A 15,478-nucleotide genomic window follows, 5' to 3' on the forward strand; every position below is an offset into this window, starting at 1 on the left:
GAGATTTCCAATAACACTTGTAACTTCAAAGTGAGTCACCTAACACAATTAATTCTCAATTAATTCACATAATAAGTTGGACTTTCCACCAACTAAACCCACTAGTGTATTTATGACCCATTTGCACTATAAACACTCATTAGAGGTCAATACTCCCAACTAATCACTAAAAGCTAGCGATTAAGGTTCTAAGACTTCCATCAACACATAAATAGGGTGTTTTCATACATAATTTAACCCACTAGGTCAAACCTACCCATTTGACCCATTTCAAGTCCACCCATTTCAAGTCCACCATTTATTAACAACACAAGTAAGATAGTGAATAACTAACCATTATAGACTCAATAACACCAATTATTACCTTGAAACCCTAGGTTAGTCATCCTTGAGTTCTAATGAGTCAATCTTACCCAAAACCCCCAAAATCACCATTAATGGGTTTTGTGTTCATCACTAACCCAAGTTCTAACCTTTAAACAAATTAAATCAAGGAAATCAAAATTAGATCTTACCAACACAACCAAATTGTAGCTAGCGAGGAGATGAACAACTTTATAACCCGAGCTAAGACCCGAGACTAGCTCCTTCTTCCTTTACTTGAGCTTTCTCTCTCTAAATTTTGGGTTTCTCTTACTAGAATTAAAGTAGGATGAAAATGGTTGTTGAAAGTGGAGTTATGACTCACCCAAACCACTGATCTGTGACCTTAACTCGTCCCCAAGTGAAATTACCTCAATACCCTTCCAAAATATCTAATTAAAAGAAGAAAAAAACCCGGCTACAGTAGTGGTGCGCGACGCGCTCCTTTAAGGGTGCGCGACGCGCACTATGGTCTGAACAGATTCTGATCACAGTTTAATTACACACAGTTCCCCTCGCTTTATGTACACTATATACACTTCTGTACGATAATAACTAGGGTGTTACAACTCTCCCCCACTTGAATCGGAGCGCGTCCTCGCGATCCAAGCTGCTTGACAAGCAGGAAGATATACCAACACAAATTCTTCGGGTTCCCATGTAAATTCGGAACCTTTACTACGACGCCATTGGACCTTGAAGGTCCTCACCTCTTTGTAACGCAACATTTTCACCTTCTCATCAAGTATAGCTATCGGCTCCACAACATACTCTAACTTGTTGTTTAATTCGATCTCATCTAATGGCATCCATGATGAATCATCTGCAAGATGTGAAGACCCGTCCTAATCTATCCGGACGAAGTCCATATCGATTATAAACGATTCACAACAGTTGATTACATCGCGAGGTACTTGACCTCTATATGATACATTTTACAAACATTGCATTCGTTTTTGAAAAGACAATCTTTCATTACATCAAAATTTGATGGCGTGCATACCATTTTATAATATATCTAACTATAATTGACTTAATAATAGTCTTGATGAACTCAACGACTCGAATGCAACGTCTTTGGAAATATGTCATGAATGACTCCAAATAATATCTTTAAAATGAGCAATTGCACAGCGGAAGACTTCTTTCATACCTGAGAATAAACATGCTTTAAAGTGTCAACCAAAAGGTTGGTGAGTTCATTAGTTTATCATTAATAATCATTTCATAATTTTTATAGACCACAAGATTTCATATTTACATTTCTCATAAACATACGTCCCATGCGTAGAGACAAAAAAATATCATTCATATGGATTGAACACCTGGTAACCGACATTCACAATATACATATAAGAATATCCCCATCATTCCGGGATCCTCCTTCGAACATGATATAAATTCGAAGTACTAAAGCATCCGGTACTTTGGATGGGGCTTGTTGGGCCCGATAGATCTATCTTTAGAGTTCGCGTCAATTAGGGTGTCTGTTCCCTAATTCTTAGATTACCAGACTTAATAAAAAGGGGCATATTCGGTTTAATAATCCAACCATAGAATGTAGTTTCGATTACTTGTGTCTATTTCGTAAAATATTTATAAAAGCAGCGCATGTATTCTCAGCCCAAAAATATATATAAAAAGGGAATAATGAAACTCACGCATATAAATATTGTAAAACAGTTAATAAAGCATTTGCATGTATTCTCAGCCCAAAAACGTAAAGAGTAAAAAGGGAGCAAATGAAACTCACGCATATAAATATTGTAAAACAGTTAATAAAGCATTTTGCATGTATTCTCAGCCCAAAAATGTAATGAGTAAAAAGGGAGCGAATGAACTCACCTAATGTATTTTGTAGTAAAAATACATATGACTATATTGAACAATGTAGGGTTGGCCTTGGATTCACGAACCTATATCATTTGTATATTCATTAATACATATAATCGTAATCGAACAATTTCATATATTATAACTTTATATATTATTTATTTAATTTGTATATATGTTTGAAAATGATTATTATTTATATAGTTTTATACCTATATATATTTTAAAATTATCTAATTTGTTATATGTGAATATCTATATAAAGATTGTTAATATAATTAATTTCATACTTATTTTTAGTATTACTTATAAGTATATTTTTATATACATGATAATATATAATAGTAGATAAAAGTTGTATTTGATTAAAATGATAATATTAATTAATAATGATATTACTAGTAAGAATAATAGTATTAGTAATAATAATAATAATAATAATAATAATAATAATAATAATAATAATAATAATAATCCTAGTTGTAATTATAATACATATATTAATAATAACAATAATGATAACTCTTAATGTAATTATTAATAATGATATTTCTAATACTTTAGAAGTAACAACAATTAACATTAACATAATAATAATAACAACTAATAATAATAATAATAATAATAATAATAATAATAATAATAATAATAATAATAATAATAATAATAATAATTATAATAATAATAATAATAATAATAATAATAATAATAATAATAATAATAATAATAATAATAATAATAATAATAATAATAATAATAATAATAAAAGAAAGGAGACTAGCTCACTAAACAGGCTTCAAAAAAAAATAAGTGTCACCGCCCGGACTCGAACCCCTAACCTCTCATTCACGTCAAACAACCCTGACCACTGATCTGTTTCGTTTTTTCTCAATTATAATAGATTCTAATTATATAAAACCCGAAATAAATTATTTCCCCTTTTCTTCTTCAACCCACTTCAAATGATTAGAGATCGAACCCATCTAATAATTAATTTACTAGGATTTAAATATACTCAGAAAATGATTTATGATTTACCATTCTAGTTTAAAATAGCAAAATAAATAAAAAAATTAATTTTGAACCGTCTGTTATTATTATTTTTTTTAATTCATCTTCTTCTTCCTTAGAATTCTCAAATCGATCCAGGACTAAAACTGATTAATCAATAAGTTACTTAAATAAAATTTTTTGGATTTAAAATAAATACAGAATGATTAGAGGGTAATTAAATTAATTAAAACAAATGAAAGAAAAAAAAATAAATGTAAAGAATACCTGCTGTTCTTCACGGCTCAAAAAAAAATATAGATTTTGATATTTGGTACGTTATAGACAAAAGTTATAACACGAAAGGTGTTTCAATTTACTCCTAAAAACATTAGAAATCGTCAATTTAACTGGAATCATAACAGATCACGCGAATTTGATTGAAGAACATTGGTTGACTTTTTCAAATCAAAACTTTGACTCTAAAATTTGAATTCGATAGCAAGAATTTGACCTTGTAACTTTACAGATAGTTTAAAGACACAATTCCTAACAACCTGGCATTAATACATTTTGAAATGGATTATGAAATCATTTGATTTGAAAAAAATGAGATGGAACAGGGTAGTCGGTAAAGTGTTCTTCATTTTCTGATAAATTTGATATAATTAGGGACTGTAGCAGATAGTTGTGAGTGATAGTTGATACTGTAAGGCATATTGTATTCCCTAACAACTTGTAGCGATCGCATTATCTCCTAAATTGGTGTCGACAGGACTAGTTATCAAGGACAGAAAAAAATAAAAAATATATAAAAGGTGAAACTGATGCCTGACAGAATTTGGACGTGTTCTAGGGATTGAGCAGTGGTTGTGCGAATTTACCAATTAAAAACAAATGGAGAACGATTTCAACAACTGTGATTTACCAAAACAAAATATACGGTTTTTAATAATTGATATCAATAATTAATGAGTTAATATTTAGTAATTATAATTATATTAATTATAATCAAAAATACTAATAATAATAATAGAACTAATATTATTAAAAAAAAATTAGTTTGTATTATTTCTAATAAAAACAATAATAATGTGAATGATATTAATTGTAATGATATTTATAAGGAAAATCATAAAATGATAATATTATTAATGATACTTAAAATAATATTAGTTATAAGGATATTAATGATATTTATAATAATAATAACATAATAAATTATATTTATCAAATTTTTATTTATTTTATATCTCATATTAGAATTAGTAATACTAATAACACAAATATTAATATCAATTTTAATATTTGTAATAATAATGGAAGTAAATGTTGATATATCATTTATATTTCAACCTGTAATTACTATATTATATAATAATCATATATCATGTAGTCTTTATTAAATGTTTAATATACATTTTATATATTCTAATATATATATATATATATATATATATATATATATATATATATATATATATATATATATCATTAATCATTCATAAAAATCTTATTCATAAAAATATATATATATATGTTCATTTTATTAGCAATTCAATTATTCTATATATTACTTTATATTTTTATTACAATTAACTATATTGTATTAATTTAAATTATTATGTATACATTATATTTATTTTTACAATATATATACATATATACAATTTGTTGTTCGTGAATCGTCGGGAATAGTTAAAGGTCAAATGATCTTATGAATATAGTTCAAAAACTTTGAGATTCAATTTAATATACTTTGCTTATCGTATCGGAAACATATGAAGATTAAGTTTAAATTTGGTCGAAAATTTCCGGGTCACTACAGTACCTACCCGTTAAAGAAATTTCGTCCCGAAATTTAAGTAAGGTCGTTATGGCTAACAATAAAAAAAATGTTTTCATGACGAATATGAGCTGATAAATAGAGTTTTATCATTATTGAATAATTTGGATAAAACGATTCGATTACTCGAAGCGTACGAGTGAAGCTATCACAAAAGAGTGAAATGAATAAATGAAGTTTCGTTTTAACTTCTGACGTTGCCTTGGTGGAATTCCGAAATTCAAGGGATTTAGAGAAAATCTTCGAAATCTAAAAGATTTGATTCTTCGGCGAGTAAGGAAATTAAGATCTCTATAATTAATGCGAAAATCTGCCTTGCTTTCTTTGTCTGGTATTTTCACTATAAATGAACTTCTTCCGTTCCATTATTCTCATCATTCCTATACTTTCCTTCTTGTTTCATACACCCATAAGATTGTGAAATGCTTAATCCCGTTCTAATCCTTGTTCTCATTCTGACTATCGTAATGTTCGTTCTTCTTTTCCAACTTCCACCAGAAGAATCTGTTTATTTCTACTATGCTCTAGTGATTATTGTATTTATAATCCTCCCATGTCTTTATATTTCTATACGCACTGATATTCACGGTTTGTAATTTATGTGTTATTATTGGGCTTTATATCTTCCCTGATATTTCGAAGTCCCTGTTTCTATCTTCTATAATCATTGTCATCCCCAGTTAATACTTCCCCCCTAATTGCTGCGATCTATACTCTAATTTCTACTTCGGAACTTTGTCCCTTCATTTCTTCTTCTTCTTGCGATTGGGCATCTCTTGTAATGGTCCAGAATTCGCAGATATAAGTTTCAGAATGAACATTGTCAATGTCCTGAGAAAGAAACGGTAATAGCACAATTTAACTTGTCAAATTACCAGAATCGCTGAGAATAGAACTATCAAGAATATATTTTCTTGATATGTTTAGAAGTTAATCAGAATGAAAGAGTTATGTAACATGACACATGATGACGTTATAATCTGTGAATCATCATGTTCCATTTAGAAACTCAGCATGTCTTACTGTAATATAATCACGTTGATCAAGTGTCATTATATTATACTAACTCATGCATCAGTTCTCAACATTACTTCAATAACATTCATATTTTTAAGCTCGAGAGTTTACAGAATATATAAACTAACAGTTTCTATATGATGTAATACTGATAGTATGAAGAGATTAATGATTTAAGATAAGAATAGTTACAAAAATATCTCCAGAAATATGGAGGATATGTATAATGAAAGATACGATAATATTTCAGAGTATCTAAGATCAGAGGATGATAGAAACTATTGTCTGCAAGGGTTTAGAGTAAGGAGCAAGATATTCACTAAAGACTTTAGCAGACATTGAATCATTTGGATTCTTTAAATTCAAACTTATTCGTTGTGATTTGTCCACGGCTTTCTTCATAGTTTCGCATAATCTGCTTTTCGGTACTAAATTTTCTATTGAATATTTCCAATATAATGATACACAGGAAGCACCAGGAGGTATATAATTTCGGACGAGAATATTTATGAAAATATCCTCAGAAATATCAAAGATATTGATGATAATATTTTGGAATTTTTAAGTTCGATGGTTGATGGAGAAAGATTTTTCCGTAAGATTTTAACATGATTTCGGAGCAAGATATTCTCTAAAGATTTCAACGGATCCAGAATTATTTGAATCCTTTGAATATAGGGTTTGGTCCTTGTATTTGTCCTTGGTCTCCTTCATTGGTAGCTCAATCTGTTTTTCAATACCCAATTTTCTATCGAGCGTTCCTAACGCTCCTTTCTTTATCATCAATCTTTTGGCTGTTTAGACCATCTACCATTTTTCTGTTTTCTCTGCATTTAATGCTATGATATCTAAATCATCGGTTATTAATCCGAGGTGGTTTCAGGAGAATTGTGTTTTTAGATGATTAAACGCTGATGGTAATATGGTGGAATATAAAAGGTTCCCTGGTGACAATAAAAGAGCACGCGTATATATCAACGTTATAATAAGGTTGTTTTGTACGAAAAGTCAAAGTTGTCTTGCTGGAGCAGTGACAAAATTGGCTACTTTGAAAAGGGATCGCAAAATTATTTTTGCTAATAAATGCCAAAGGATTTAACGCGGCTACGTGTTAAACTTTTACTCAGTTGCCGAGAGTTTCTCAGGTGCATAACTATATGAATAAATCTTTCCTTCCGTAGATAAAGTGCGGTTGATTCATCCTATCGATTGAGGTGTTTTCAAGAATCATGAAAGGTTTGAACGCAGATTGTAATCGTCAAGATACAAATGGGGTTTAAGATGAAATCAAGTGGCAGACTTGAAGAATTGTTTAGTTTCATATGTTATAATCAATATTTTAATTCATTTTTAATTGTCCAATGTTGATAGTTCTTAGTTGATAGTCTACAGTTAGGAGTTCAATAATTTAATACATAATATTCGAATTAATTAATAAATATCGTGACCCGTGTACAGGTCTCAGACTCGATCACAACTCAAATTATATATATTATTTGAGAATCAACCTTAACCCTGTATAGAGAACTCGATCATTACTGCATATAGAGTGTCTATGGTAATTCCAAATAATATATATAGATGCGTCGATATGATATGTCAAAACCTTATAAACGTGTCCCGATATTTAAAGTGCGTAAATAAATAACAGAATTTAAATGACTATAAATTAAATGCGTAAAGTAAATAACAGAAATTAAAATGACGATAAATAAAATTACGATAATTAAATTGCGATAAATAAACTGCGATAAATAAATTGCGATAAATAAATGTAATCAGTTAGCTAGGAACAGTTAGCTGGAACAGTTAGCGTGGATTCTTAACAAAGTTTTTCGTAGTTAATTTGTTTCTTTCTATCATATTTTTATTTCGTCAAATGTTTTCTTCATTATGCCACTTGTTGGATTCTGATAGGTCAAAATCCAAATATGCAATTGAGTGAAAATGGTTATTCTGCGATGAACGGATACGTATGTCGGTGGTTGTGAGTAGGATAGTAAATGACTGTTGAATCAGATTCGAAGAATGTACAATGTATCTTATTAATGTGAAATCTAAATATTTCTCGGGTATTACCTACCCGTTAAAATATTTTCACCATTAATTGTTTGTACAAAAGAATTTTTAATTACAATCTTTATGAAAATATACTTACATACATATTTCTCTTCAGATGTAATCATGGATTTAATGAGTTAATATGATATTAATCTCATTTGCTTTTCGGTTTGAGCTAGAATAAATAATCTCTAAGACTTTAGAGATTACATAACTGCCATGAAGAACGAAGATAATTGATGTAGAACGATACGTAGATTGTTGATTATAATCGATGTACAGAATGAGATGTTGAGGCGTGTTTTATTGATGGTACGGTTGCTATTACTGATGGTACTGTTGGTGCCGGTGATGTTGCTGGAGCTGGTATGTTTTTCACCATATTTTTCCAAGGCTACAACTAGTGTACGAAGTTCGTTGACTTCTTATATTATTCCGGTATGATTGTCGGTCGAAACGAGTGAATGAATAAAGTTTTGAATCTGAGTTATGATATAGCCGTGGTGAGATACTCTTTGAGAGAAATTGGTGTTTCGAACAGGTTCGTCGGTAAGTGTTTCAGGTTCTTCACCAAAAGGTGAATTCGATTAGTGGAAGGAATCGCCTTCTGCGCGTCTCCATTGATTGAGTCGACTATGAGTCCATCAGGTGAATTGAGGATAGATGATTGGTTGATTCATTCTGGTGACGTTGTTTCCGGAACTTAGATGACTATCCATTCGGAACAACGGTCGGGATAACTATCAGAATAGCTGTCGGAATCCGAGGAATTCGAACTGGTTGAGGGATTCATCTCATACAATCAGAGTAAGGACTTTTCGATAAGAAATAGATTATAGGATGTAGATTAGTACCCTGCAATACATAATTTACATATGCATATATAATACTAAAATCCCATAAACTACGGAGGAATCTATGGAAGTTGTCAGGCAAAGTTACAGTAACAGATACGCTAAGATATGAAGTAGCAGATACACTAAGATATGAATTTTGTCTATACACTATTCATGCAGTCAATGCAGTAAAATGTGTCTAGACTAAGAATGATAAGTAAGTGATTCTCTAAGAATGATAAGCAGGTAATTTTCGACACAAAATGATAAGCAAAACTTTTTGACATGCAGACCAGGTCGAAGTCCAGACTCACTAATGCATCTAAACAACTACTGGTTAGACACTCTAATGCAAGACCTGGTTCGCTAAGACCACCGCTCTGATGCCAACTGTGAAGACCCGTCCTAATCCATCCGGACGAAGTCCATATCAATTATAAACGATTCACAACAGTTGATTACATCGCGAGGTACTTGACCTCTATATGATACATTTTACAAACATTGCATTCGTTTTTGAAAAGATAATCTTTCATTACATCAAAATTTGACAGCGTGCATACCATTTTATAATATATCTAACTATAATTGACTTAATAATAGTCTTGATGAACTCAACGACTCGAATGCAACGTCTTTTGAAATATGTCATGAATGACTCCAAATAATATCTTTAAAATGAGCAATTGCACAGCGGAAGACTTCTTTCATACCTGAGAATAAACATGCTTTAAAGTGTCAACCAAAAGGTTGGTGAGTTCATTAGTTTATCATTAATAATCATTTCATAATTTTAATAGACCACAAGATTTCATATTTACATTTCTCATAAACATACGTCCCATGCATAAAGATAAAAAAATATCATTCATATGGATTGAACACCTGGTAACCGACATTCACAATATACATATAAGAATATCCCCATCATTCTGGGATCCTCCTTCGGACATGATATAAATTTCGAAGTACTAAAGCATCCGGTACTTTGGATGGGGCTTGTTGGGCCCGATAGATCTATCTTTAGAGTTCGCGTCAATTAGGGTGTCTGTTCCCTAATTCTTAGATTACCAGACTTAATAAAAAGGGGCATATTCGGTTTAATAATCCAACCATAGAATGTAGTTTCGATTACTTGTGTCTATTTCGTAAAACATTTATAAAAGCAGCGCATGTATTCTCAGCTCAAAAGTATATATAAAAAGGGAATAATGAAACTCACGCATATAAATATTGTAAAACAGTTAATAAAGCATTTGCATGTATTCTCAGCCCAAAAACGTAAAGAGTAAAAAGGGAGCAAATGAAACTCACGCATATAAATATTGTAAAACAGTTAATAAAGCATTTTGCATGTATTCTCAGCCCAAAAATGTAATGAGTAAAAAGGGAGCGAATGAACTCACCTAATGTATTTTGTAGTAAAAATACATATGACTATATTGAACAATGTAGGGTTGGCCTTGGATTCACGAACATATATCATTTGTATATTCATAAATACATATAATCGTAATCGAACAAATTTCATATATTATAACTTTATATATTATTTATTTAATTTGTATATATGTTTGAAAATGATTATTATTTATATAGTTTTATACCTATATATACTTTAAAATTATCTAATTTGTTATATGTGAATATCTATATAAAGATTGTTAATATAATTAATTTCATACTTATTTTTAGTATTACTTATAAGTATATTTTTATATACATGATAATATATAATAGTAGATAAAAGTTGTATTTGATTAAAATGATAATATTAATTAATAATGATATTACTAGTAAGAATAATAGTATTAGTAATAATAATAATAATAATAATAATAATAATAATAATAATAATAATAATAATAATAATAATAATAATAATAATAATAATAATCCTAGTTGTAATTATAATACATATATTAATAATAACAATAATGATAACTCTTAATGTAATTATTAATAATGATATTTCTAATACTTTAGAAGTAACAACAATTAACATAAACATAATAATAATAACAACTAATAATAATAATAATAATAATAATAATAATAATAATAATAATAATAATAATAATAATAATAATAATAATAATAATAATAATAATAATAATAATAATAATAATAATAATAATAATAATAAGAAAAGAAAGGAGACTACCTCACTAAACAGGCTTCCAAAAAAATAAGTGTCACCGCCCGGACTCGAACCCCTAACCTCTCATTCACATCAAACAACCCTGACCACTGATCTATTTCGTTTTTTCTCAATTATAATAGATTCTAATTATATAAAACCCGAAATAAATTATTTCCCCTTTTCTTCTTCAACCCCCTTCAAATGATTAGAGATCGAACCCATCTAAAAATTAATTTACTAGGATTTAAATATACTCAGAAAACGATTTATGATTTACCAGTCTAGTTTAAAATAGCAAAATAAATAAAAAAATTAATTTTGAACCGTCTGTTATTATTTTTTTTTTTCATTCATCTTCTTCTTCCTTAGAATTCTCAAATCGATCCAGGACTAAAACTGATTAATCAATAAGTTACTTAAATAAATTTTTTTGGATTTAAAATAAATACAGAATGATTAGAGGGTAATTAAATTAATTAAAACAAATGAAAGAAAAAAAAAATAAATGTAAAGAATACCTGCTGTTCTTCACGGCTAAAAAAAATATAGATTTTGATATTTGGTACGTTATAGACAAAAGTTATAACACGAAAGGTGTTTCAATTTACTCCTAAAAACTTTAGAAATCGTCAATTTAACTGGAATCATAACAGATCACGCGAATTTGATTGAAGAACATTGGTTGACTTTTTCAAATCAAAACTTTGACTCTAAAATCTGAATTCGATAGCAAGAATTTGACCTTGTAACTTTTCAGATAGTTTAAAGACACAATTCCTAACAACCTGGCATTAATACATTTTGAAATTGATTATGAAATCGTTTGATTTGAAAAAAATGAGATGGAACAGGGTAGTCGGTAAAGTGTTCTTCATTTTCTGATAAATTTGATGTAATTAGGGACTGTAACAGATAGTTGTGAGTGATAGTTGATACTGTAAGGCATATTGTATTCCCTAACAACTTGTAGTGATCGCATTATCTCCTGAATTGGTGTCGACAGGACTAGTTATCAAGGACAGAAAAAAATAAAAAAATATATAAAAGGTGAAACTGATGCCTGACAGAATTTGGACGTGTTCTAGGGATTGAGCAGTGGTTGTACGAATTTACCAATTAAAAACAGATGGAGAACGATTTCAACAACTGTGATTTACCAAAAAAAAAAATATACGGTTTTAATAATTGATATCAATAATTAATGAGTTAATATTTAGTAATTATAATTATATTAATTATAATCAAAAATACGAATAATAATAATAGAACTAATATTATTAAAAAAAAAATTAGTTTGTATTATTTCTAATAAAAACAATAATAATGTGAATGATATTAATTGTAATGATATTTATAAGGAATTCAATTATTCTATATATTACTTTATATTTTTAGTTCAATTAACTATATTGTATTAATTTAAATTATTATGTATACATTATATTTATTTTTACAATATATATACATATATACAATTTGTTGTTCGTGAATCGTCGGGAATAGTTAAAGGTCAAATGATCTTATGAATATAGTTCAAAAACTTTGAGATTCAATTTAATAGACTTTGCTTATCGTATCGGAAACATATGAAGATTTAGTTTAAATTTGGTCGAAAATTTCCGGGTTACTACACAAGACACTTACGGAGATGGGAAACATGAAATGTATTATGGATCCCCGCAAGCTCTTCGGGTAATTCCAAACGATACGCAACTTCACCAACACGAGCTAAAACCTTAAACGGTCCAATAAACCGAGGAGCTAACTTTCCCCGTTTTCAAAACCGAATAATACCTTTCCACGGTGAAACCTTAAGCATCACCATGTCACCCTCTTGAAACTCAATCGGTCGCCTACGTTTATCGACGTAAGACTTTTATCTATCTTGCGCCGCCTTTAAACGAGCCCGAATCATATCGATTTTGCTATTTGTCTCCAATACCAAGTCGGTGCTCCCGACTTCCCTTTGACCCACTTCGCCCCAACAAATCGGGGTTCGACACCTCCTACCGTATAACATCTCATATGGTGGCATTCCAATACTAGAGTGAAAACTATTATTGTACGAGAATTCCACCAAAGGTAAATGTTCGTCCCAACTACCGCCAAAATCAATAATGCACGCACGTAACATATCCTCCAATGTTTGATTCGTACGTTCGGTTTGACCATCCGTTTGAGGATGATACGCCGTACTCATATTCACCCTCGTACCCATGTCTTCATGAAACTTCTTCCAAAATCGAGAAGTAAAACGCGTGTCCCGATCCGAAACAATAGACGCAGGAACGCCATGTCTCGATATCACCTCTTTAATGAACATCTTGACGAGTGCCTCCGACGACATTGCTTCTTTAATAGGAAGAAACAACGCACTCTTCGTCAATCTATCGACAATCACCCAAATAGTGTCAAATTGGGTTCTTGCCGTTTTCGGCAACTTGGTAATAAAATCCATGGTAATATGCTCCCACTTCCACATTGGAATTTCTAGCGGTTGCAACTTACCATACGGCTTTTGGTGTTCGGCTTTAACTTGCAAACACGTGACGCATTGCTCAACATACTTAACAACGTCGCGTTTCATGCCCGGCCACCAATAATCTTTCTTCAAATCAAGATACATTTTCGTCGCACCCGGATGAATAGAATATTTAGACTTATGCGCTTCATCAAGAAGCACCTTTCGGAAGTCACCCATCTTTGGCACCCATACTCTTTCTTGAAAAGACAACAACCCGTGCGAACCCATAGTAATGGATTCCGATTTCCCCACGATTCGTTCCGCATGCTTGTTGTGAACATAAGCCTCTATTTGAACTTCACCAAGCTTTTCGAGAAAATCGTTAGTAATAACCATACGTAACAATCCCAATCGTAACGCCGGGTGGTGACTCTTTCGGCTTAACGCATCCGCGACCACATTCGCTTTGCCCGGATGATAGAGTATCTCACAATCATAGTCCTTCACCACATCCATCCATCTACGTTGACGATAATTCAAATCCCGTTGATCAAAAAGATGTTTCAAACTCTTGTGATCCGAATAAATCGTATACTTGACACCATACAAGTAATGGCGCCAAATTTTCAAAGCATGGAACACCGCCGCTAATTCGAGATCATGAGTCGGGTATCTCTTTTCATGTTCCTTTAATTGGCGAGAGGCGTAAGTGATGACTTTAACTCGTTGCATTAGAACACACCCGAGCCCATTCAAAGAAGCATCACAATAGACAGTCATATCATCTACACCTTCTGGCAATACTAAGACCGGAGATTTACACAATTTCTCTTTCAATAATTGAAAAGCAATTTCTTGCTCATTTTCTCAATTAAAACTCGCGTTCTTCCTCATCAATCTCATCAATGGAGAAGCAATTTTAGAAAAGTCTTGGATAAACCGACGATAGTAACCGGCCAATCCGAGAAAACTTCGGATTTTCGTACGCGTAGTCGGTCGTCCCCAATCCTTTACCGTCTCTATCTTCCCCGGATCCACTTGAATACCATTCTTGTTCACAATATGGCCAAGGAATTGAACCTCCCTTAGCCAAAATTCACATTTTGAGAATTTAGCATACAACTTCTCTCTTCTCAACATCTTCAATACTTCACGTAAGTGGTATTCATGCTCCGTCATGCTCTTAGAATAGACAAGAATATCGTCAATGAACACAATTACCGACTTGTCCAACATAGGTTGGCATACTCGATATATAAGATCCATGAACGCCGCCGGTGCATTCGTAAGAACGAAAGGCATAACCACAAATTCGAAATGCCCATAACGAGTACGAAAGGCCGTTTTCTCGATATCTTCCTCACGGACTCACATTTGATGATAGCCGGACCGTAGGTCAATTTTTGAGAAGTACGTAGCGCCTTAAAGTTGGTCGAATAAATCGTCAATCCTAGGCAATGGATAACGATTTTTGATCGTCACTTTATTTCTCGCCCAATAGTCGATGCACATACGCATACTACCATCTTTCTTCTTCACGAACAAGACCGGAGCACCCCATGGCGAAGCACTCGGTCGAATAAAACCCTTCTCAAGTAACTCTTGAATTTGATTCAACAATTCTTGCATTTCCGTTGGTGCTAAACGATAAGGAGTTTTAGCAATGGGAGTAGCTCCCGGAACCAACTCAATGCGAAATTCGACTTGTCTTTCCACCGGAACACCCGGTAATTCGTCTGGAAAAACATCTTCAAATTCACTTACCACCGGAATTTCACGAATGGGTGGTGGCTCATCACGAGTATCGACAACATGGGCAAGAAAAGCCATGCCACCATTAAAAAGGAAACGACGTGCCCGTGCAAAAGTGCATATCGGCACAAGTCTTCTACGCTTATCGCCATGAATAATTAACTCTCCCCCGC

The sequence above is a fragment of the Rutidosis leptorrhynchoides genome, chromosome 10 (assembly GCF_046630445.1).
Source record: "Rutidosis leptorrhynchoides isolate AG116_Rl617_1_P2 chromosome 10, CSIRO_AGI_Rlap_v1, whole genome shotgun sequence".
In the NCBI taxonomy this organism is placed as follows: domain Eukaryota; kingdom Viridiplantae; phylum Streptophyta; class Magnoliopsida; order Asterales; family Asteraceae; genus Rutidosis; species Rutidosis leptorrhynchoides.